Below are 24,544 nucleotides of genomic sequence, written 5' to 3' on the forward strand. Positions count from 1 at the left end.
GTGTACAACCTTTTCGTTGTAAGTATGTAAAATGCCATGGTTAGTAAAATTATAATACTGAACTTATATAATTCATAACTTGCGATGTGGCATTCCCGATTAACGTCAATCTTTGTTCGTTTTGAAAGAATTATATACTATTTAATATACTGGATTACATTGAGAATCAAGAAAGAATATAAGTCGTGGGTCTTAATTTATCATTCCTAATAAATAAATGTACCACCATATTATTTCACCCTGTGGAATTTTACATCAACTCCTTGTATTACGGTGAGAAAAATATAATTTCTAATTTACAATTTTAGCATTCTCGATAATTATAAGTACATTGCTTTTTTCGGTGGAAATCTATATTAGCTATTTTCTATATGCTGTGGGCATGCGTTTTTGTAACTAAATCGAATATACCTAATACCTATTAATATATATTTTTTTAATTATTTGTAAGCCGTACTTAATCTGAATTATTTACAAAGTACAATTACGTTATACTTTGTGATCTGTCCTTATTGTAATATAGCATAAATTTAAAATAAAGGGATTAAAAGAATACTTCTTTTAATAAAAAAAAAATATATATGTTATTTTGCAAAAATATAGTATTATAAATTTTAACATATTCATTGTGTTTTTTATATAAAGATTTAAGTCTATGCTTTTGTAAGGGAGCAACGTATAAAGATAAATTTTCATTCATTTATTATTTAAAGGAGTTATATTTAAAACATAACGTTTTTATTCGGTCACATATTTCCTAAGATTTTTTGCTGTTTAGTTTATAATATAAAACAAATTGTATCTGAAAACTATAAGGTTATTTATTGCTTAAAAAATTATGCAATGGTACATTTTGCAGCATTGTACGTAATGGAAATAAAGAGTTATACCTTTTCCAGCAACCTTTTGTAAAATGTGGAGATATTAATTGGGTAATTGTGTTTTATGTGTGGTGGAAATAACATTGTGGTTTACCTTAAATCCATCTCAACCATGCCTTATATCAATATTTTAGTTTGATTATTTTGATTTTACATAAATATATTTTAAAAGTAATAAAATAAATAAAATAGAAAGTTACTAAATGAAATGGAAAGCTACTTACTTACTATCTTTGAGCTATATTTCGTAATAAAAATTTACTAATCAGTCGAAAATAAATACGTACATGTTTTCAAATTATGCTAAAAAGAAATACTTTTTTATACATCTTATATTTATTGAAAACGTATTAAATATATGTAAATTAAAAGTGCAAATTTGAATATAAATATTAGAAATTAAAGACTTTGTTTTACTTTTCTCGAAAATTATTCAAAATTCGGTGAATAAAATAACTGATAAGTGCTGCCATTTCTCTGCAATTATTTGAAACGTTTGTAAGTTTATAATAATAAATCCGTGTTTATATTTAACAAACCTTCGAGTTTTATAAAATAATTCAGTGCGTCGTTTTAACATTTAAAATATTCATCATTAATACATATATTCTGGGAAATATTACCAAATATTCCGACTTATACTTTGAGGTTCGATCGTTATGCGTCATAACTTATTCTAATTCTCTCGATGCTTTTCGAGCCATATTTATCTTTAAAAAAAAAAATGAAATTTTGAATGACAATTTTAAATACACTCAAAAAATGGTCAGTAACTAAAAACACAAAGGCAACTCGGGTAAATTTATTGAGGGCCAGATATAATCCTTTATATAAACGCATGTGCCTTTAGAGCCTTTGTTTGGCCTTTGCTAGCATATACCTTAAATTTACCTTTAAGCTATTCCATTTTCGGGTTCAGCTTCATACCTAATTCGGGTACGACATTTCAACAAAATCGGTCGACTAATACTTGCATAAGTCATGAGAATGACCTGTTCATATTAATAATTTTTAATTTATTATGAAAATAAATATTTTGTGATTTTTTGTTTTAATAATTAACAAGTTTTTCTTTATAATTAAAATTTTCAGATTTTTTTTCAATAAAAAAACTTTAATCTAATCCTTTTGACTAATTGCTTGGAGTTTTTCATTTAATATTTTTAATTTTTAAAATATTTATCTTATATATTTATATTATTTATACATATTTTTATGGGCATAGAAATTTCATTTAAACAAATGAAAATATCATTAGACCACAAATTAACAACTCACAGAAAACATGTTATCAGTTTCGGATTCACTTAAAATTTGCAACATGTGCAACTCGGTAGTTTTAATATTAAATTGTAAGTAAAGTTCGCTTTAAGCAATAATATTTTATGTTTATATTTTTATATTTAAAAATAAAAATTAAATTGAGTGAAACAAAATTATTTTCAAATAATGATTTCAAACGGTGTGTGGGCAAATATAGAAGTATCTGTTGTAAAAAAATAAAAATCCCACATTCTCATGAACTAACAAAATACGTATATTATATATATATATATATATATATATATATATATATATATATATTTATATATATATATATATATATATGTACCAAAGGGAAGGATAAAATTTATTAACCTACATAAGGTTCATAAAACTATTTTGATATTATTTGGAAACAATAACAACAAAAGCTCCGTTTCAATTTTGTAAAATAAATATTTTATTACTTCTGTTCTAAGTTAATATTAACAATTAACGGGTGTTATATTTTTTAGCAAATCAAGGAATCAAGTAACTGGATAGTCTCAAAAAATTGTAAAATAACAAATGTGACTCTTTTTTTAATTTTTTTTGTACTGGAAAAGATTCAACATCTAACTCCCCGTCCAGAGAATTTTTTGACATAAGTAGCTGGGAAACCCACTAAAATCCCGCGATGGCCGTGGTAGGTTACCATAGAGGAGTGTTGCTGCTATCTAGGACATCAAACAATTTTATTTCAGGTGTTTATTTATTTTAAATTTGATTTAATATTTTCTATATTGTATTGGCTCACTTGATATTTATGTCTGTAATGACTGATTATGAAAATAGATAATGGTTTTATGTTTTCTACTATTTACGTATAAAATATCTGTAGTAGGAGTTCTTGACAAAGAGGCAACGAAAATTTTCAATCAGGGAGGAGGCCACACCTACGCCCTCCCGGAGGAGCGTAGGCTTACGGTAGTAATCAAGGGTCTCCCCGCGGAGATACCCGCTGAAATTATTAAAGAGGACCTTCTGTCCCAAAATCTGCCGGTGTTGGAAGTGCATCGCATGCACAGGCCCAACAAAAAACCATTCGACATGGTTTTAGTCCACTTATCTCTTACCCCGGAAGGTAAAAAAATATATAATATATCTTCAGTTTGTCGATTGTCGGGCTTGGAAATCGAGCCCCCGAGAAACCGCGGCGCCCCGGGGCAATGCCACCGATGCCAACTATATGGCCATTCGCAGAGGTTCTGCTACGCACGCCCGCGCTGCGTAAAGTGCCTAGGCGACCATGGCACATCCGACTGCAGCAGGGTCGGGCCTACAGAGGAGCCGCCTAGCTGCGTCTTGTGCGGCCAGCAGGGTCATCCCGCGAACTTTCGCGGATGTCCCAAAGCGCCGCACTGGGCGAAAGCTGGGCGGAAACCCAACAAAGCCCAAGAGCCGGCTCCCATCCCTGCTGCTCCTCCTGCAAAAAACGCCTGGCATAGGCCTAGCGTTACTAACGAACCGACAGCAACCCAGGCCCCTAAGGCACCCATGACCCCTCAGGCAACCCAGGCCCCTAAGGCAACACAGGCCCCTCAGGCACCCGCGCACATACCGGCAACCGGCCTCGCAGCTGACTTGCAGTTAGTCTGTGACTTCGCGAGTCTTATAGACCCCGCGGAGGTGCGGTCGTTCGCCGCCAAGCTGAGGGCCTCCGATGGCGATCCTCAGGCCCGCATGCTGGCAATGTGCCAGCACGCGGGCATGTTGAGTGCCATGGGAGCGTTCCAAGCCAATGGCAATTAGGACCTACGATTAAGCGTCCCAGACACACCTCCTAGACCCTGACAGTAAACATATGACCGACAGTACAGACATAAAAGTCCTCAAGACACACAAGCAACATGACACAAACACACCGCCTTCGCCGGCGAAGACGAGGTCCCGTTCCTAAAACGTCGCTCCGGCGTTCTGCCGTCGGGGGACGTCATGTATTCCATTATCCGACTCATCCTCCACTACAACGACGTCCTAAGCCGAGGTCCGGCCTCTTAGAGGCACCCTTGGGACGGGCGTATCCCTCCGTCGGGCCCTTCGGGCCCGAATTAAACGGGTTGGTCCCATCGGGCCGCCCACCCCTCCCAGTGACGCTGTAAAAGCCAATAGGGCTAACAGCTACTGTCAACTCGGAAAAAAAAAAAAAAATCATGGAGGAGGGGGGGGGGTTATAGGTCATTTCATTAATTAAAATTTGAACAAGTCACAAAACGAAACAAAAGAAAATTGTAACGGGACGGCAAAATGGCAAAAAGAAACAAGAGTAAGTATGGTCTTTTTAAAATGTAATTTTAATCGCACTTTCCACATTTATGTTCCTATCGTTGGACTTTCATAATCAGTGTAACTTGTAAGTTTAACCGATTAGCACAGATCTATAACACTCCACCAAGCACGTAATGTAATAGTGACCAAGCGTTGTTCCAGGCACTCATAAGTTCTCTCGAATGCGACCATCTATCTTATACGCTAGCGCGCGGTGTTACGACAATTTTAAATAAATAAATTATTGATATTAATTACATAAAAAAATATATATTATTACTTGAAAACTTAAGCGGACGTGGGTTGCATAAAAATATGAGTAGTGGTTCGGGAAGGCTAGTCAAAAGTTTTGAAACGCTTCACGTAAAAATATATAATTAATAAGTCTCTTGAAGTTATAATGAAAAATAACAAAAAGAAAAAGCTCTTCAAATGATACTTTGACTCATAATAATTACGCGAAGCACAATAAATTATAAGCAGACTTCAAACATCACGAACTTTTTAATCATTAGATACGAAATTATGACTTTTGTTTGCCAAACTAAATAGGACGGTTATATAAGATTATTAAAAAAATATTATCATAGTCACAATGATTTAGAGAGTTGGACTTATAGTAAGTATAAAAGTAAGACAAGGAGTTTAGCTGAAGAATTTTTCAAATCACATCCATGAAATTTGTGACTGGAGCCTATTTCTAAGTAATCTGCTGAAACCAAGTCTGACATTTGGAACATTCCCTGTGGTAAAGTGCATAAAGCACACAGTATAAAACACACACATCACATCATTTCGGAGGCTTAAGGGTTCTACTGGTCTACGAGCATGGAGGCGTCGAGAATACGAACTGCCCGAAGTTGTACGGAGTCAAATAGAAAAGGTTTGTATAGTTATAATTATTTAATAAATGTTAATATCATTATTCTTGTTTATTGCCCTTTAAACCTAGTCAAAGTATTTTAAATATAACTTTTAGCTTTTGATTTATTCTATTTATAAGGCCAATAAAATATATTTCTACGTAGGACTATAAAGAAAATGCTTTATTAAGATTCATAATAAACCATATCTGAAAAAAACGTTACGAAATTAAATATCTATCGATCAAGGACACACTATAATTTATAACGTTTATCGAGGCTTCTACTAACTTAGGAAACGTCTCATCTATCTCTCTTAACCAAAGTTTGTGATTAACTAACGCTATTAAGAGCTTGCTAATTGGTTGAGATGAGCAGTGATAAATTAGCAGCGTTTGACAAAGCATCAGAACAGTGGTCATATATATTTTTTGGCCATTGCCATTCAAATATTTCTTCTGTGCTATTCAGATTTTTTTTATATTTCAATTAAAAGGTTCAATAATTATGACTGTATCTATTTATATAATTATACAACATAAAATTAATAATTCGTATTTCTTTCTGAAGTAAAGCATGGCAAAGAAAATGTTACCTATCGGCGCTACTTTGTAGCTAGTGTCTAAATCCTATGATAATCATATGTTTTCTTTTGATTCGTTTACTTTAAAACTACTTAAAGGATTTCAATAAAAATTTTCAATAATGTGGCTTAGAAATCAAAATAAGACATAGAGTATATTTTAACCTACAGCCCTGTGTATTTCTTTTGCAATCACGGTATTACAATTATATTTTATACTAAGTTCCGTGACATAACTTCAAAACTACACTACACTACAGATGTCACTGTCGGTTGATAAGTATTGTTTGACCCACTTTACACTTTTATTTTATATCAATAAAATTATATAAAGTCGTGTGCAAAAACTAAAATATATATATTGTTATTCCCTTACGTAAAATATTTTCGTTCTTTATCCATACAAATAGGATTACTCTTCATACATTTACTAAATGAACACCTCGTGATTTGCGACCCATTGCATGTGATTCGTTTTTTTTTAGACACGTGTATCTTAAGTAACAAATAACCAGGAATTGCAATTTGTTTGATACATACCGCTGCGACATTGCTCTATTATTTTATCAAATCACTGCTTCATTTGTATTTTCTTTATCAAAGATGACTTTTATTTTTTTAAATTGGTATTTTCATAACTCTAGAATAAGGGAACAGTATCCTAAGTTCCGCCGAAAAATTATGCAATAGGCAGGTATCTCACTGATTTAGAAAAACTATATAAATAGCGACAAATACATGGATTTTTATTATATATAATTCGATAGCATCAGAATAAGTCAGAGGCTTAAATTAATTGTCAGCTATCTGCTCTATTGGAGGTTAGTAGACGTAATTTCAAGGCCAATAAATATTAGTATAGAGGGAAAGTATTTGTAATTTGTGATTTTATATTTAAGAAAATATATATTTTTATCAATATTAAGATGCATAATAAAATTTTCTTTCTTATATTTACAAAGGACGTAATATAATCATATGAATAACGCAAAATTCCTGGACAATAGCATTTAATAATCTAAAGTATTTTTTAAAGATATGTTGTCCATTCTTTGTAGTTACCGTTCATAATTTATGCTCACTATTAAATTAAATAGCTAATAAGCTATCTTTCTGTGTGTTTCTGGTAAAAATATTATTATATTAAGCGGTTTTTTGCAAAAATTTTGCATATTTGTAAACTTTTTGTTCCATATCATAAGTAATTATAAATTTTTAGTCAAAGTCTATAAACGGCAATTAACTATTTTAATACATAACTTATCGCTTTGCTGTGTATTAAATAGCTAATAGTATTTTTTAGAATTAGTTAACAGTTTGCATATTTCTTTTTTTTTTATTTTAACTCTTAATATATTAATTTATTGAAATTATTTTTGGTTAAAAATACAGACTTGTAATTAAGAAATGTTATGGGGATGAAATTGTTTCATAAACATTGTATTCCTATGTATATTTAGAGAATTTTTTTTCCGAGGCTTATTGAAAAAAGTTACAAAGTGTTTATGTTAAAAAGTTGACGAATTGTTTTCGGAAATACCATTTAGGGTGGAAAATTGTTAACATTATAAAAAGTTTTACGCGTCCTCCTAATGACTTTAAAACGATTGCCTTAATATTTCATCGCTTTCTTTGTCCGTTAAAAATATTAAAGTTCATAATCAACTTGTTAATTTGAAGTATAATTTAAATTGTATGGTATATACCGAAAAACATGAAACTATAGTGTCTAACTCTATACTTTAATTTATATAATTAGGTTCTTAAAAAAAAAAAAACAAATTAAATTTTTATTAGCACTAAATTATTAAACGCTTTTATTTAACTTACAATGTATGTACGTATGTCTGTGGGGGTGGAATCTTTGAATAAAATTTTGAAGTAGATATCTTCAACCGACTGAGCTGAAATTTTGTATGATACACGTTTAGTTTGGATGACAATGCATGAAATGCACAATATCCTTTGTGACATCATTCTAAATCTGACATGACGGACCATCCAAGATGGTGGAATATATATATTTTAATGCTTTTCCAAAATTCCATCATATTTATTATATATATATTTTTATAAAGCTTAATTTTAAACTCTCAAAAAAGAAGAAAATATTTTTTTCCTAATTTTTTTTTATCAACCTATAACCTCGTCAAGTACAACTTTTATGATAGATGAAGATGGTCGCGAGTTTAAATAACCTATCAGTATTTCAAAAAATTAAATTATAATAAATTTTACTACATTTGATGTAATAGATCCGCTGATCTATTGACATAATTAAATCGGTACTAGTTTACTTACAAATCGCACGACATCATTTTATTATTATAGAAATTATATATATTAGCGTTAGAAGTTGATAGTCAAACATTTCTATTTTATTCTTAATGGAGCTTAATAAAAGCTTTTTGTAAGTACTTTTGCTTTTATTTTATTTTCGATCGAATAAGCTTAGCCATGAAAGATAAAGTTTTCATTAAATGAGATTATTATCAGAAACGTACGACATGTCTTCTTGCACTATGCGAGAAAATGTACTTCATCATTTTATAAAAACACAAACATACATATGTATATATCACATTATATTAATATATAAATCCTATGGATTGTAATATACCTTTAATTTTCTTTATTTCTTGTTTTCCGAAAATCAATATTATAATGTATATTGTCTAACATTGAACATGAATTAAATATTGCAGGAGCTCCCCAGAATTATAAATATTTGACTCTGAAATTTAAGTGAAGCAAATACAAATTTACCTTTGTGTGATAGGTATGTTTGATCTTGAGAATGTCTGCCGTAAATCGTATTTACTTTTATTTTAGGCTTTGGAATATAAGGAGGAAGGCGTTTTTAATAAATATGTGGTAAAATATTTTAATTTAATAATTTTATTATTTATCATTTTCACATAACTGAATTTATTTATTTTATTAATATTATGATATTCTCCACATAGTATACATTGTTTTTACAAGGATTACCTTTTTTAAGATATTAGAATAGTAAGCAAGAAAAATTACAAACTTTAAGTGTATTTCTAATAAGTAAGTATCTGAGTTAATACGGGACAAAGATACCGCAATGGGACGAAACGTTTGGTGTTGAAACTATTGAAAGTACTCTGAATAAGGGTGAGGAGTGTCTATCCAAAAAAAAATTCGGAAATGATCACAAATGATTTACGTCTATTGAAAAACTATCGAGTATCAAATAAATAAGACATATTAAATTAACATAATGAAAATAGATCTTTTAAAATAATGACAACCAGTTAGTTATAATGTAAAAAAAAGTGTTTGACGTATTTAAAATCGTTGAAGAAATAAAATAAAAGCAATAAGTCTGTGAATTGTTTGCCTAATAGTGGCAGTGTTAATAAAAAAAATATGATTAAATTGGATTGGTTTTAAAAAAAAAATCCACTTTGAAGGTCGTAAACGAGATGTAAAATTCTTTAAGGAATTGATTATATTATGATTAGGGATAATACTTGGCTTGGGGAAAAAATGATTGATCATAGAAAAAAGCTTAATGTACATAATAACATGTTGAATTATTTAGTCATTAATTCTATTTTGTTTCAAAATAAAAGTCACATTCAAGAAGATATATAGAGAGGTAGACAATTGTCAGATAAGTGTATAAATTAATATATATTTTTTGAACCTGAACTTTATTGGCCTTTATTATAAGAGTATTTCTTTATTGCTACATATAAATAGTCGAACATTTTGAACGTAGTAATTGTTTTTCAGATACATTTTGATGAAAACCTATTTATAATGATCAAAACTATTACTTTTGGATTCTGTGTAGTTTGTTTTTTACTTTAATTAAATTTTACTAAGAGTTTCGTTTTATGCAAATTTTATTATTTTCCTAAAATTGTGTAATATGCTATAAATAAGTAACCTTACTTAGAACCTCCTCAAATTAAGATAAAGCTATTTTAGATAAGAAGAAGGCAGCTCAGCTTATTGCCCATATTTCCTTTTGTAACTAAAGTATGCTTGACACGTAAGGTCTTATGATGCGGACAGGGGATCCAAGATCTAAGACGAGATGACTACAAAAGATATCTCATAAAGTGTACGCTGACGCTTAGAAAACAGATTATCTTAAGATTTTAATCTCATAATATTGGTTTTATTTAAATTTGCAACCATGTAACTAGGAACAAGAGGTTTCCATTCTAATAACATAAATGTTAAAATAACTATACAATAATAAAAACAACTGTATTGTCCTGAAAATAGGAAAAAAAAATTAAAAAAACTAAGGCCCTTGCATGAAATTTAAAATTTATACTTAGTACGTTTTTTATTTGCGTACTGATAAATATCTACTGTATCGAACATGTTAAATGTACATTTTGTGCATTTACTATGCTGTTTTAAATAAAAAAAAATATTTTAATTTAGGGTTGAAGGTTAATTGATATAATTTCACTTGTAAACCTTTTATTGTTATTTTCTTTTTTTATTTAAATATCAACAAATTGGTATATTATTTTATTTTCTTACTTACCTTAGTTACCTTCATAATTTTAATTCGAATTTACAAAAACTGGAAAATGAATTATAATAAAAGATTAATAACTTTAAGACGCCAACCAATCTCTTTTGGGCTAAGGTTTTTGTGGCAGTACATGTAACAAATACTACTTTGTTATTATTTCACATTTTAAAACGTTTTTATGAATTTGCAATTAAATTGGTCACGGGAAGATTTTAATTTCTTTTAAAAGATACAAAATAATAAAATAATATTAAAAAAAAAACTATGTTTTAATATATTTTGACTTATTTAGAACTAATATAATCATATAATATACCTCTCTATTCTATATTCTATATAATAATATAAATGTTCTTATTGAAACAGACATAGAATGCTGAACTTTATTGTAAAAAAAATTATTAATAAATAAAGTTAAGTAGATTAGATTTTATAATATAAATTGGTGGTAACCTGGCTCACCGTTATTTGGTCAACGCCAGAGAAAAAAACAGATAAAGACGCAAAAAACAAGGAAAATGGTTTTTGAATTCCGAACATAAATTTAAGCTCAAAACTTATTGGTTATCATATGCTAGTAAGATACTCTGAGTCTGGACGTTCTGAAATAAGAGGCAAATTATCTGAGCAAAAGCATATATGAAACTTATTATAACGAATATAACGATAATATGACTATTTTGTTGTCAATTTAGATCCGTTTTTTAAATCAAGTGCTGTTGTAATGTGAGTACCTGTTTGAGAGTTAAAAATAGTTTATTGTTGTTTATGAACAACAATAAAACTATTTTAATTATTGTAATTCTCCAAAAAAAATTATATTACATATATTTATACAACTATAACGTTTCCCATTGCTTTTTTGTTTGGAAGGCATCTGTTTATTAAATTTAAGCCAAATAGAAAACCGTCATCAATATTATAAAGCTATAAAATCCCCCGTAAATTCAAACAAACTTTTCCAATACAACCCATATAACAGTAATAAAAACAGAATTAACTCATCCATCAATGCTTCGCCTAAATTACACGACCTTTGCGGCTTAGATACTAGCATATTGCCTTTTTATAACATTTTACATCAAATAAGTTCACTAACTTGAATGAATGATGAAAATTATGTTAAAAGAGATTTAATAAATTTTTAAATGTAAAACAATAATGATTGTTAGATACTTACTGTTTTTTACTTACGTAGTTGCAACTGAAAAAAGGTCACAAGAAGTAAGACGTGATTATATGGCTATTATATGGCTATCGGTCACAAAAATCTTAATACGCTTTAATATATGCTAATTAACACAATTGCTTGTTTCAAAACGGTTAAGAGAATTGTAGATACCAGTGGAATAGTACCAGCGGATTTGCCATTTTCAAAACTTTTTAATGTAACAAGTATACAGGAGAGAAAAGGTATGGGAACTGACGGCTTGCGTGTGGCGCCAACAGGATTGGTTCAGGGTGGGACCGTCGTGAGGTTCCACTTTCCTAAAATATTATTAGCCCATAATTCTACATTAACAGCAACCAAAAAGGTTTTTGGTTTGGAGGTCTCCAAATTGTTATTATTCAATTTGAAGTAATGAAATTAAAAGCCTTCTTTTCTCTTCAAAATATTGGGTTTCGATCTTTTGCAGGAAATAAAACATTTTGGCAAAAATAATTATATCGACTCCACAGTTCAAACACATAAATCTAGAGTATTGTAATGAGAAAAATTAAAGCTAATAATAAATAGGACAAAATATAACAATTTGTAAGCTTTTTAATAATAAATAGGAATAAATCCATTATATTGTAATACAAGTATTCCTCTAATAGCCGGCAATGTGTTTATAAGTTTAGTAAAACTAGCATATGAATAGAAAGCAAGCTAAAAGTTGACCCTACGACTTTTCGGGGATAGTCTGAAGATTAGCACGAAGAGACAAAGGCCTGTTCATTAATATTTATAGCCTCCAAGAATAAAATTGCATATTTATAAGTTCGATTTTCAATGAGTTTTAAAGTGTAGGTACAATAATCATAGCACATCATCAAACACAAAACACACTCTCACAATACTTATATATCAAATAATAACTCAACTTAGGATGTGATAGGAAATCAATAAAAGATTCTAGAGTAATAAACAGAGAGAACAGTCAAATTGAACTTAGAGGAACGTATAAAGTTGGCAAAGTTATATTCTGTGAGAACAAATTTGTTGTTAAATTAATTAAATAGTGGTAACCTACAAAACAATTCTAACTGTAACACAGTAATGAAATATGTAACCTTAATATTTTATAAAATTCCGTTAACTTTAGATATCAAAATCATAGTTACAATAATAAAAGGTGATAATTTAATATTCGTAAATACGACATTACAACTTCATTGTGTACATTTAAGAACAATACTAGAATGGTTGGGCACTCTAAAATTGAAATTGTCGACGCTGTACTTATTGGAGAAAAAAGGTTTGTTATTTTGATTTTTAAAAACTATTACTTGATCTGTGAACTTTTTTATTACTTTACGAATCGAATATTCTGTTTAGTTTATTATCTTTTTTCCAATTATAGATATCTCATATGCATTTGAATATATTTTAAATATTTTTAAGTGTATAGTTAAGAAAATTAGTACAAGATAGAAAGATAAGAAAAAATTACATGAATACCGCTATATTATGTATGTTCTAGCGACGTGGATGTTCTTTATAAATAGTCAGCATTATCCGTAAAAAAACGAAAGTTTTTCGGTGTTTGTTTTGTTTAGTTTCGTTTGTTATTTTTAAATTTTATCGGATAATTGGATATACTTAGTTTTTTATTTGTCATAAGTTAACATGGACACAATAACACAGTTTAACTATTGCTCAAAACACATTTTTATACAACAGGAGAATTTTAATAAACATATCACCATTATAAAGTTTTCATAAAAATGGCATTCAAATTAAATGTAATGAAAAAAATATAATTCAAAAATTTCTTTCACTATAAACATATTGACTCTCAATAATTTCAAAAAATGCATATTTACAGTTTCATTTTTTTTAATGTCAGGCTTTAATTGTTGTTCTGGTAAAATAAAATATAAAGCACTGGCGACTAATCTCACTAAGAAAACCTATGAAAAAATAAGAAAATTAACGCTTTTATTTAACTAGTTGGGGCCGTAACAGATTGATGTTCCAATTAATCATTGTCAGAACTTAATTCTGTCTCCGCGGTTTCACGCACTATTCATTTTTGGTAAATCAGCAAGATATACAAATAAAAAGCTTTTTACAAGAAATTTGTTTTATAAGCTGTAAAAATATAATTAGTACAAAGTTATTATTCATTTTTACGAAAACCAAAAAGTTTCCTTTCCTTAAAATAGTATTCGATTCTATAAAGACATAAAAACTGTACTGGGCTACCCGATAATTTAAAAAAATGAACGTTAAATGTAAAATATACTGCCAGCTTCATCGACTATTTAATTTTTTTAATTTTTAATTACACTAATTAACTAATATTTACTACCTAATTGCTTAATATACTTTAACTTTATAAATTAACTTTTCTAATAGAGAAACAGCAGCTAAGCAAATTTTTATATTAGATTATCTGTGAATGTCCTTTTATATTCGTTTAAAGCATACGAAATAGCTGTGGAAAGCTCAAAAATAATAGCAATTGTTTCGTTTGAAGCGATTTCCGAAATATCCTGTTAAATCCACCTATCCCCGCGTGCAAATAGAGTTACTACGAAACAGCTCAGTTTCCCATTTTATGTCGAGATTGACTGCAGGATCATAGTTCATATTTGTGACAAGTATTTGTTCATTTCGATGAATTTTGGAAAAGCTCTCATTGTTTATGTGTCAACTGTGGATTATAGCTTTAATTTTAAATAAAAAACCATTTGTTCCATATCTAACAAAATGTCCATATTGTATATTTTTTATTACATTAGATTTTTTTATAAACTCAGAACTGCAAAATATCTGGATATAATTTGTTACTTTTGCAATATGTTGTATATTTTTTCAAATAACACGAAGTCATGATTGGTACTCGCTCTACGTCAATAGCCTGAACTAAAATTACACTTACTTTATATCAATTTTAATAGTTTTTCCGGACCGGTGAAGACTATTGGATACATTATTCTGTAAAACAAAACCATTACGATTGTTCCAAGAAACACTTGAAAACAAGTTCTTATCCATTTGTATGAATAAAAATGAAGATTTAATAAAATATACGTTTATTTAAAATTACATTATAAAGTTTTTCTCCAATCCTATAAATTATCAATAAAATTTGTATTATTAGATAGCTATTACATGTAATTTTTTTATCACAAACAAATTATATATCTTAAATTTTTGCGAAACTTTGTTTAAAAAGACTCTAAAAATTATAAATATACCTATTGCAATTCATCCCTTAGTTACAAACTATGACTACACATTTTATAAAATCCTAGGCTAGTACAGTGAATATTAAGGTTTTTTTGAGAATTATTGCTTATTAAATTTCCATTTTACTTTTTTATTAGTTTCAATTGCAGATATTTATTTAATAATTAATAATATCTACTTAACAAGCTATAAGTCTAGTTTAATTTGCATATAAGTGCATAAAAACATTTTTGGAAGGGATGAAAATAAATAACTAATAACAATTTCCAATTTTTTTTTAACAATTTAAGTCAATAAAATAAAATAAAAGTCGGATTAGTGTAGAATATCTAAATGCGAAAAGTTATCAAGTAATGTTGAAATAAAACATGCTTTTTTCCATTCAAGTTATTATTTTTACTTTTCATTATGTCTTTGTTCTTATAAATTGTTTATTTATTCATCATTCATATATTTATGGGAATGCATAAAATCTAAAAAGTTCGGTATCTTTAACCATATGCCTTGCCTACTGGTTTAATAGTGAAGTCTTTGGTTACACATGCAAAAATTGAAAGTTAAATACTATAAAGTTTGAAAATGAAATACTAATAAACTATTTGTCATGTGAATTTAGCTTTGAAAAAAATCGTATCTGTTTAAAGAGGTTGATGTAACTATTAATATATCACAGGCTGTTTAATAGCAATGTGCCTAAGAGAAATGATGAAAAGGGTTTTGAACGATAGCTTAACATATTTTTAATGGACATAAAATTTTTATCCTTACAATTGAAGTTGCAGCGATATGGCTTGCTATTATAGTCACAGCTCGTAATCATGTTTTTAAATTTATAATTGGTTGAGTATATTTTTTATAAACATACTAACTTTACAGAGTAGTCTGATTTCAATACGTATTTATAGGAAATCTGGGAATTATTTTTAGTAATTCATACTGATTGTTATATTAGACTTCCAATATTCAGTCTGTTTAATCCAATACATAAAGTATATTAAAAAAAAAATAACCATAAAAAATTTACTTCACAAAAATATGCACCATGTGTATAGCAGTTCGGGTTGTTGTCTCGATGTCATTAACTTTGTGGACGCTCTCTATTTTCCAGCGCAAGAGTACATACCGCTATGACACTTTCACGATTTGCACTTAACGTTTTTACTTTGCTTGTTATACTTGTTAACGACTCGAAATTACTAAAATTAATATAAATAATTATTATCAAAGTTAGTTTTAATGGTATAATAAAAAAGATAAATATATCTATCTAAACAGAGAAAATAATTTATGATTTATTAATTTTAGAACAATACATGTTTTATTCTTTTTACTTTCTTCGTAATTGCGTATATATTTATTTGGCGGTTTCCATTTAATATCACAAAAAATTTATAATCAAGAGAATTTTGTTCTTTCATAAAGTGAGATTATTGACATGGCCTTTTTTACATGATTTGCCTATTTACTACATGTCTATTACATAACAGTTGGCCACTGAGTAAGGCGGCCTTGAAACAATCGGGCGGACAGCAAAATTTGCTGTCGCAGATATAATCAACTATCTGTGTAGTATTATAGTATAGTTGGAACGCAACAACTAACTGTGTAGTATTTATAGTCTTATTCATAATGTAATTTGATAAGTATTTTAATTAATATTATATGAGACTTTAAATTTTGAAACAGAGTTTCAGGAATAAGTTTATCTTTTAAATGATTGAACTCAATGTGCATTCGGTACTCTTCCACGCAGATTAATATTTACATGTGTATTTTGATGTCAAACATACCCAACAGGGTATTAACTTAATTTCATGAGCCTTTTATAATTAGTAAGTTAAGATTAAAAACGTATTTATTCATTTTCCTATCTTAAAAAAAATTACATATATATGTACTATATAAAATGAAATTTCATGAACAAAAAATAATTTTAGCGTTTATATTTATGTATATTAGAATCTCAATTGTTTCTTTAAAAATATGTCAATTTATTTATAGCATTAAAAATTTAAATTATTATTATAATTATAATTGCACATATAATATAAATTAAACTAAAGAAATGAAATAAGCTTTATTGTGACAAATTTAAATATTTCACAATATTTAATATACCGCCTCACTCGAGAAACTCAAGGTATACATTTACAAACCTCACAAATGTTTGGAAGATTGAAACATAATACGACAGTCAATTTGTTAATATCGATTACAATTGAGTACATTTCTATAAAATAATTAAGGCTTTTTATTAAAGACATACATTTAACAATGTATTCTGATATATTCCTCAATTTCACTTCAAATAAATATTTTAGATAAACCATTGTTAGACATGGAGATGGAGATATAAATAATGTAAATAAGTAAACAATATTATCTCATCCTGCCTTTTATTATTATTTAAATAAATCAAGTAAATATTTCGTGGGCAATATTAGTTCAAGTACATTAGGAACAAATAAATTATATGACAGTGTCTCATTGTGTTTACTAGAAATACTGGAAAGAAACTCAAACCCTTAATTGAAAATATGGTCCTGTGTCACAGACTTCAGTTAAACCTTTATTTAGCCTATCAATTAAATCTGGAACCATCCTAATTACAACATTAAATATCTAAGTTTTGAGAAGAGATTTCCTGTTTCGACCTATGTAACGTTGTCAGAAGCGTCTATATATAATTTGTAAAAGTTTATTTCAGAACTTTAATTTTCAAAGGTAGTTTTTTTATTCCTTTATCTGTTTTATGTCATTCGCAAGATAGATACTAATAATAGATTCAAATAAAACTAAAATTATTAAATTAGCGGTAACTTGTAACATTAGTAAAAATGTTGTAAGGAAATAGAAGAAATAGTAATTATCTTTATCATTCTGATCTTCAATTTTGTTTTTATTGTGACAATTAAGAAGAAGAAAAGGGAATGGAAGAGCGGTCAAACATTAGTCGTCGTCCATTTATAAAAGGCCAGTTTTGTCTTCCCGAAGAAAATAAATAATTGACAGAAAAACAAAGAAATTTACTCTTAGGCTTTTATGTTGTTCATAGATTGAAATAATTATTGTCATTAAAACATTGAGACATTCCAAAACCCAAACTAGTCGTCTTTTCTTACATATTATTGTATGCCTTAAAATTATTTCCAATTAATAAATTTGGGCAAGAGACAAGAAACGACACGTCAGCATTGTATGGATAAACCGTGCGGGCGCCGTGTCCATTGCGTTGCAGGGAGAGAATCTTTAACAGTGCTAGACACTGATGCACTGACGCACTGGACTTGCAACCCAGGTGTAAGTTTAAGGGGCCCCTATCTAACTCTTATTACTACTGCGCAAAAAGGAATTATCTATGAGTATTTTCTATTCGCCTTGAATAATTTGGAATTCTGATTAATTATAGACAAAAATGATGACAATACTAGGAACATGATATTTTTGATTAATCTACTTTTTGTACATTTTTAAATAGTGTTTTTATAGAAATTAAAAAACAGTTTCTTTCTAAATGACAGCTTCTTTTAAGTCACTTGAATTGAAAATTGTAAGTCTCTTCTTAACTAATATACTGAGAATGATAAAAATGCAATTTGAACAGCGGAAGAAGTAAAATTATTTTTTCATGTCATGTCATATCATGTCATAGGAAAAAGTAAAAATATTTTATCATTAATAATTCTGTTGCCCATAACAACAAGGAAATTAACGATACCTTTAACTTTTTTTTATATTTTTAATAATCTTTTTGGCTTCTATTACGACACTACACGGAACGGGGACATATGCATGACCTTTTTTTTAACCATAATCATTCTTATTAAAAGTAACAAAGGCTATTAGTATTTTATCTTCTACTGACCTTATTTATATATCTATTTAATCCAAAATTGTGTCAAATTTAATTAAGTATTTATAATATATATATTTCACTTCTCCGATTTCATGTATTAACAACACTCAAACAAATTTGTTTTCATATTGTTCCGTTTTTCATTAGTCAAAAAATAAAAATCTTATTGATGTATTATTCTATGAATATGTGTACCAAAAAAAATCAACCTTTTTTTAGGTTTTATTATTCAATTTGTTTAACATTAACACCCCAAGTTCGCCATATAGGAAACAAAGTGTAATGAAGAAAAGACATTGTTCTTTGCTAATAAAACACATGTTTATTTTTAACTATGTGATATCAGATATATTTTGTTAAGAATTGTATAGAAAAGAATTCTAATTCTCATTTCTAGATTAATAATGTGCATGTATAATCTAAAACTGTAATATACATAAAAAAATACGAAATGTTAACTATTACGTGAAAATTATTTAACTTTACTATGTAATAAGTTTAACTAGTGTAGAGTAACTGTAATTATTCTAATTTAAGTAAAAATAACAAATCGGTTTTTATATACGCTGTCCATATACCATAATAATCAGTACTGGATAAACATAAAACGAAATGTAATGATTCACATATACATATTTTTTTTTGTTCATTATAATTTCAATCATTTTGTTCATTATAATAACATCAAGACAAGCTAGAACATCCATATTTCCATCAAGCTCACCTTTTTATACATATTTTATTAACGTAAGCAAGGAAGTCAATTTATTTTATTTTATTATATTTTATCTGTTTGCTGCAGGTAAACGTTTCCTCTGTATCTTTAGTAAATAGATATGTGTGATAGAGATGGACTCTCTTTGTTTCTCTTACACTTCGTTACGTCTCATGATTCGTTAGACCGAATCTAACGTTATATTATTACCTGATGCAGGTCGATTTTATTTGACAACAATACGCCAGATCAAACAACTGACATTTGTTATAATATAAACATTTAATATATTTTTGTATCTTGTTTAAAAAAAAGAATTAGTTTAGGATAAAATATAACAAGAAAACTATAATAAATATAAAATACAAATAAATCCGCCTCAATACTACTTTTTAATAACTTTCTGACATTTATTATAATATCTATAACTGTATTCGTTAAGTAATCGTACTGTTACTGTAAACTTTAATAAGTTTAAATAAAGTGTAATTACAAGTACTATTATTTAACAATTATATTTGTGCCAGCTATAAAAGCTACGTGTGTTAACGTAATTATTTTTTTTAGTCTTAAAACTAAAGTCTAGAAACTGTAACGACAACGTCCTAATAAACACATAATGTTAAGAATTAAAACTTTTCATTTTATATATCTTTTTGCTATAACTTTGAAAGATTTTATATTAAAATACAATTACAGTAATTTTCATTTACGGATTTCCTGTCTCTCATTTGAATATAAATTGAAATTTAATGACTTATTTGCATAAAAAATAGAGAGAAGTGTATTAACGTGAAAAATTAAGCGAAAAATTCAAATCAAAATTAGTGTGAATTTTCAAAGTGAATGTTTTTTAACGGTGAATTGAATTAAGGGTGATGGAAATATACGTTTTATTTAAAAAGAAAATTACAAAAGACCTCTATCATTATTATTTTTTTAATTAAAATTTAATTAATATGTACCTTTACATATATCATGTGAGAGAATATAATTTCATTTTATATAAACCGTACATTTAATAAAAATTATTAATAAATTAACGTACTATCTTACAAACATTTGTGAGGTTTTTAAGTGTATACTTCAACATTCTCGTGTGAAGTGGAATAAATATTGTGAAATGTTTAAATAAGTCATCCTAAAGCTTATTTCATTTCTTTAGTTTAATTTAATTTTATCTGGCGATGATAACGATAATAATAATTTAAATTATTAATACTATAAATAAATTGATATATTTTTAAAGAAATAATTGTGATTTTAATATAAATATCCACGCTAAAGCTATTTTTTGTTAATAAAAACTACCGTAGTTATATATAGCAAGACAAATGTCAGGGTTGTATAAAATTAATATATTTTTACCCCAAGGGTGTTCTCGGTATTAAATGTTCCGTAAAATTTAACGAGTTCAAAGCTAAAAGCACTTTGAATGATTGTTATGTTTAAGTACATATATATGTAACACGGCAAATAAGTTATTCTGGCTATTCCGGAAATCCTTTATAAAAATATATTTTCTTACACTAGTTACGTTAAGTAGAGAAACTGTAATAAGTCGTTAGATCTGATATTTAAGGTAACATCGTCAAAAGCGAGAAAATTAAGACATAATAGCAAACAAGACATACATTTCTTCTAAAAACATCTTAAAGGCGTCGTCGATGTCAGTAACATTTTTAATCATATTTTATACCGTTTATAGTACTTAAAAGTAATTTCTTTAAAAGAAGAGTTAAACTTATTTTTTTTATTATTGCGCCTAATATCTACTTGTGACCTGATTTAGATAAAAAAACTTTGAGTGACTGTATGTTCATTGTGTAGTTATACAGAAACTTGACAAAACATCTTAATAAAAATGGAAAACAATCAATTCAGTAAACCACTCGTATGTTATAAATAGAAGTCAATAATCATGTGAGGTGAACTAGCTATACCGTGATCATGATAAAATAAATATAACTATTGCGGTGCTAGTTGTCATTATTTGCCTTATTCTAGTTAATTTTTATAATCTTGAAATCTATATAAATGTATTGATACACAAAAAAATAAATCTTGCTGGCATTTATTTCCAACTGGTTGCTATTGAAATTAATGTTTCGTTTAGGTGATTTATTTATATTAGTAATAAAACTAGATTTCTCCTAGTAATTAATTATATTTATGATGTTACAATTCTTTGTTAAATATTTTTTATTTTTACGGAAAATTGTAAGCAGGGGAAAAACGAAATTATTGTTACTGAGACTTTTATCGGTGCTATGAATTTGAATAGTTAGGTTTTTTTTTTGATTTCGTTGGTGGCAAACCCGTGTACGACGCGGTCCGCCTGGCATGAAACGGTTACCTCGTGCCCTATAGCCGACACCAAAACAAAGGGCTTCACTTGAGTGTTGCTGACCATTCGAGATCACCTGTTCAATACTCTCCTAAAAAACCTGCATACTTTAGTACCTTGGGAAATTAATAAATTTTTTTTTTTGTCATAAATAGTCAACATTCAAATCAATACCTATTTAAAAGCGAGAAAAAAAATATTTTATATTTATCACAGTATCAATCATTCACTTTTATTTTATAAACAAGATATTCTTACATCGTTTGAACTGCGCACGACTTTTGATTGATTGAAAATGAAAAAAAAAACCAAACTAGCAATAAATCAAATGAGACGGTTTTTATAATATTTCATGTTTCATATAAATATATGAGACTAGCTGTAGCCCGCGGCTCCGCCCGCGTATTGGTCGCTTTTCGCATAACCATATATATGAAACTTAAAGTAATAACATACAGAAAAGAGATGATAACAAATGATAGACAACCACAACAAACAAACAAAAGAAAAACAAATGATAGACAACCACAACCAACAAACTACAATGAATTCTCGAACCGTAATGAGATCTAAGATTTTCGCGAGTATTCATTTAAATGAAACTAGTATTTTTCGGATGAACTACGCGTGATTTATTTTTGTAAAAAACTACATACTCCCGACGTTTCGGTTACTTTTCAGCTACCGTGATCACGGGCAGGCATTGACATCTCGTCTGCCCGTGATCACGGTTTTAATTTCATTTAAACTCTCGAACCGCATGGTAGTTATTACACAACGGAGAATCTTAACACCGTGATCTAGGTTGAGGGCGTATTTTATCAACGCCATCCATCGAGCACAGTGTTCAACACTTCAACCGCGCCCGCGCGCACTGCGTTATTTGTTATTTTTGTTGCCTCTCATAAGTTTTAATATTAAGATTAGCATATATTACAACATATTTTTTTGTAACTAATATAACTAATTGACTATTAACCAAAATATAATATATAACTAATCAATATTAAGTTGAAAAACTTCTTTTTAACTTAACCGACTTTGATGAAACAAAGTTTTGACAATGCTCCGAATTATATGTAATCCAAGTGTGAAAACCGCGTTCAAATCAGTTGAGTAGTTTTGAAGTCATAACGTACCAGACAGACAGACAGACAAATATTCTAAATATTGTTTTTTTGGTTTCAATGATTCTTCTTTAATTGCCTCCTACTAGTTTTTTGGAAAAATATTTAATATACAGACATTCGATTTTTACTCTCTTATTATATGTATATGATTAATAACAGATTGTTGACATTAAGAGATGTTTTGTAAAAAACTACAAACCTGAGGAATAAAATAAATATAAAATAACGTTATGAATAATTTATAACCAATTATGTTAAAATATCACCAGTTGCTACTAATTTTACTATTAATTTTTATTTAGCTTCGCTTATCATTTCGTTGGTTATTTTTAATACATTAAATGTATAAAAAGAAATCAATGGTATTAACCAGCGGTATATTAATTTTTTATGTTCGAAATTTATCAGCATAGTGAGAATTATTATTATAATATACAACCGTTCCGTACGGTAAATAAACTCAATTAGGAACATTCGTAACTAGATACGATTGAGTGACTTTATAAACAAGTCAGTGTTACTTATAGCGTCTCGAGATGACAGCGAAGTAATTACGAGATATTTTGCAGAAGTTAGCTAAAGGTTCGTGATAGTTGAAGTGAAATAATGAAGTGTTTTCTCCGTTATATTTATATAACCATAATGGATACGAAGAACTGTAAAAGTTCTTGTAAGTAGGTTAAGATGTTCTTCCTTAATAAGAATACTTAGTTTTGTCCTTAGGGAAATACAATCTGAAAATATCTATAAAAGGAGATTTTTTATCAAACGTTTTAAGTTTAATTAAACCTTCAATATTCTTTCCCCCTCTTCATCTATGTAAATACAAATTTTCTGATACTTAGTGTTGAGCTTAGTGGTTACCGTGGGCAACGGAAATGTATAACGTAAAGGGTGTTTCAAAATATTTTACAGGTACTGTTTGTTAATAAGTTCTGTCTTCAAAATTCCTCCCATTAATATCTCAATCATTAAAGGAATGCCCTGAAGCCTAAAGACGATTTTGGCGCCATACAATACTCTGTACCATTTATTTTATACCATATTTTTTGTATTGGTTTTAACCATTCCTACTCACATTCTCTAGTTGCGCTTAAAAATCGGGGATAGCTATAAATATATACAATCGAAAAGGTTTAGAAATTCTACCTTTGTTTGTCAAAAGGAAATGATAAGTTCAGTTCCTAATTCCTATGTCTTTGAGGTTACTGATTGGTAACAAAGCTTTCAATAATCAAAATTTATTCACGTCATAGAGAGACTTCTTCTTGCAAACATAGAGTATAATATTTATATTTACTTGGCTTATTCCAAGAAGTACATCTCGTTTTATTATTCTCATTCTACTTACTTTTTTATTAGAATTAATTATAACTACCCAAGGCTTATAAGTCTAGAAGTCATAACAACCAAAACTTGACATAAAACTATTATGGAAAAGATACTAAAATCAATTTAAATTTAATAGATCCATTCAATAATCACAAGTTATATATCTGAAAACCTTAACATTGTTAAAATAATACATATTTGTAACTTACACCGAGCTCGTGAGTCATCCATTCATCCTTGTGTACGTGATTGGAATAAGATGTGTACTTTTATTACGGTTTGTAAAATTATTTGTGTTTTTATCTCTCTGAAGCTTTATTTTTAACATTATATTGTT

Source organism: Danaus plexippus, chromosome 5 (assembly GCF_018135715.1).
Source record: "Danaus plexippus chromosome 5, MEX_DaPlex, whole genome shotgun sequence".
Classification (NCBI taxonomy): Eukaryota; Metazoa; Arthropoda; class Insecta; order Lepidoptera; family Nymphalidae; genus Danaus; species Danaus plexippus.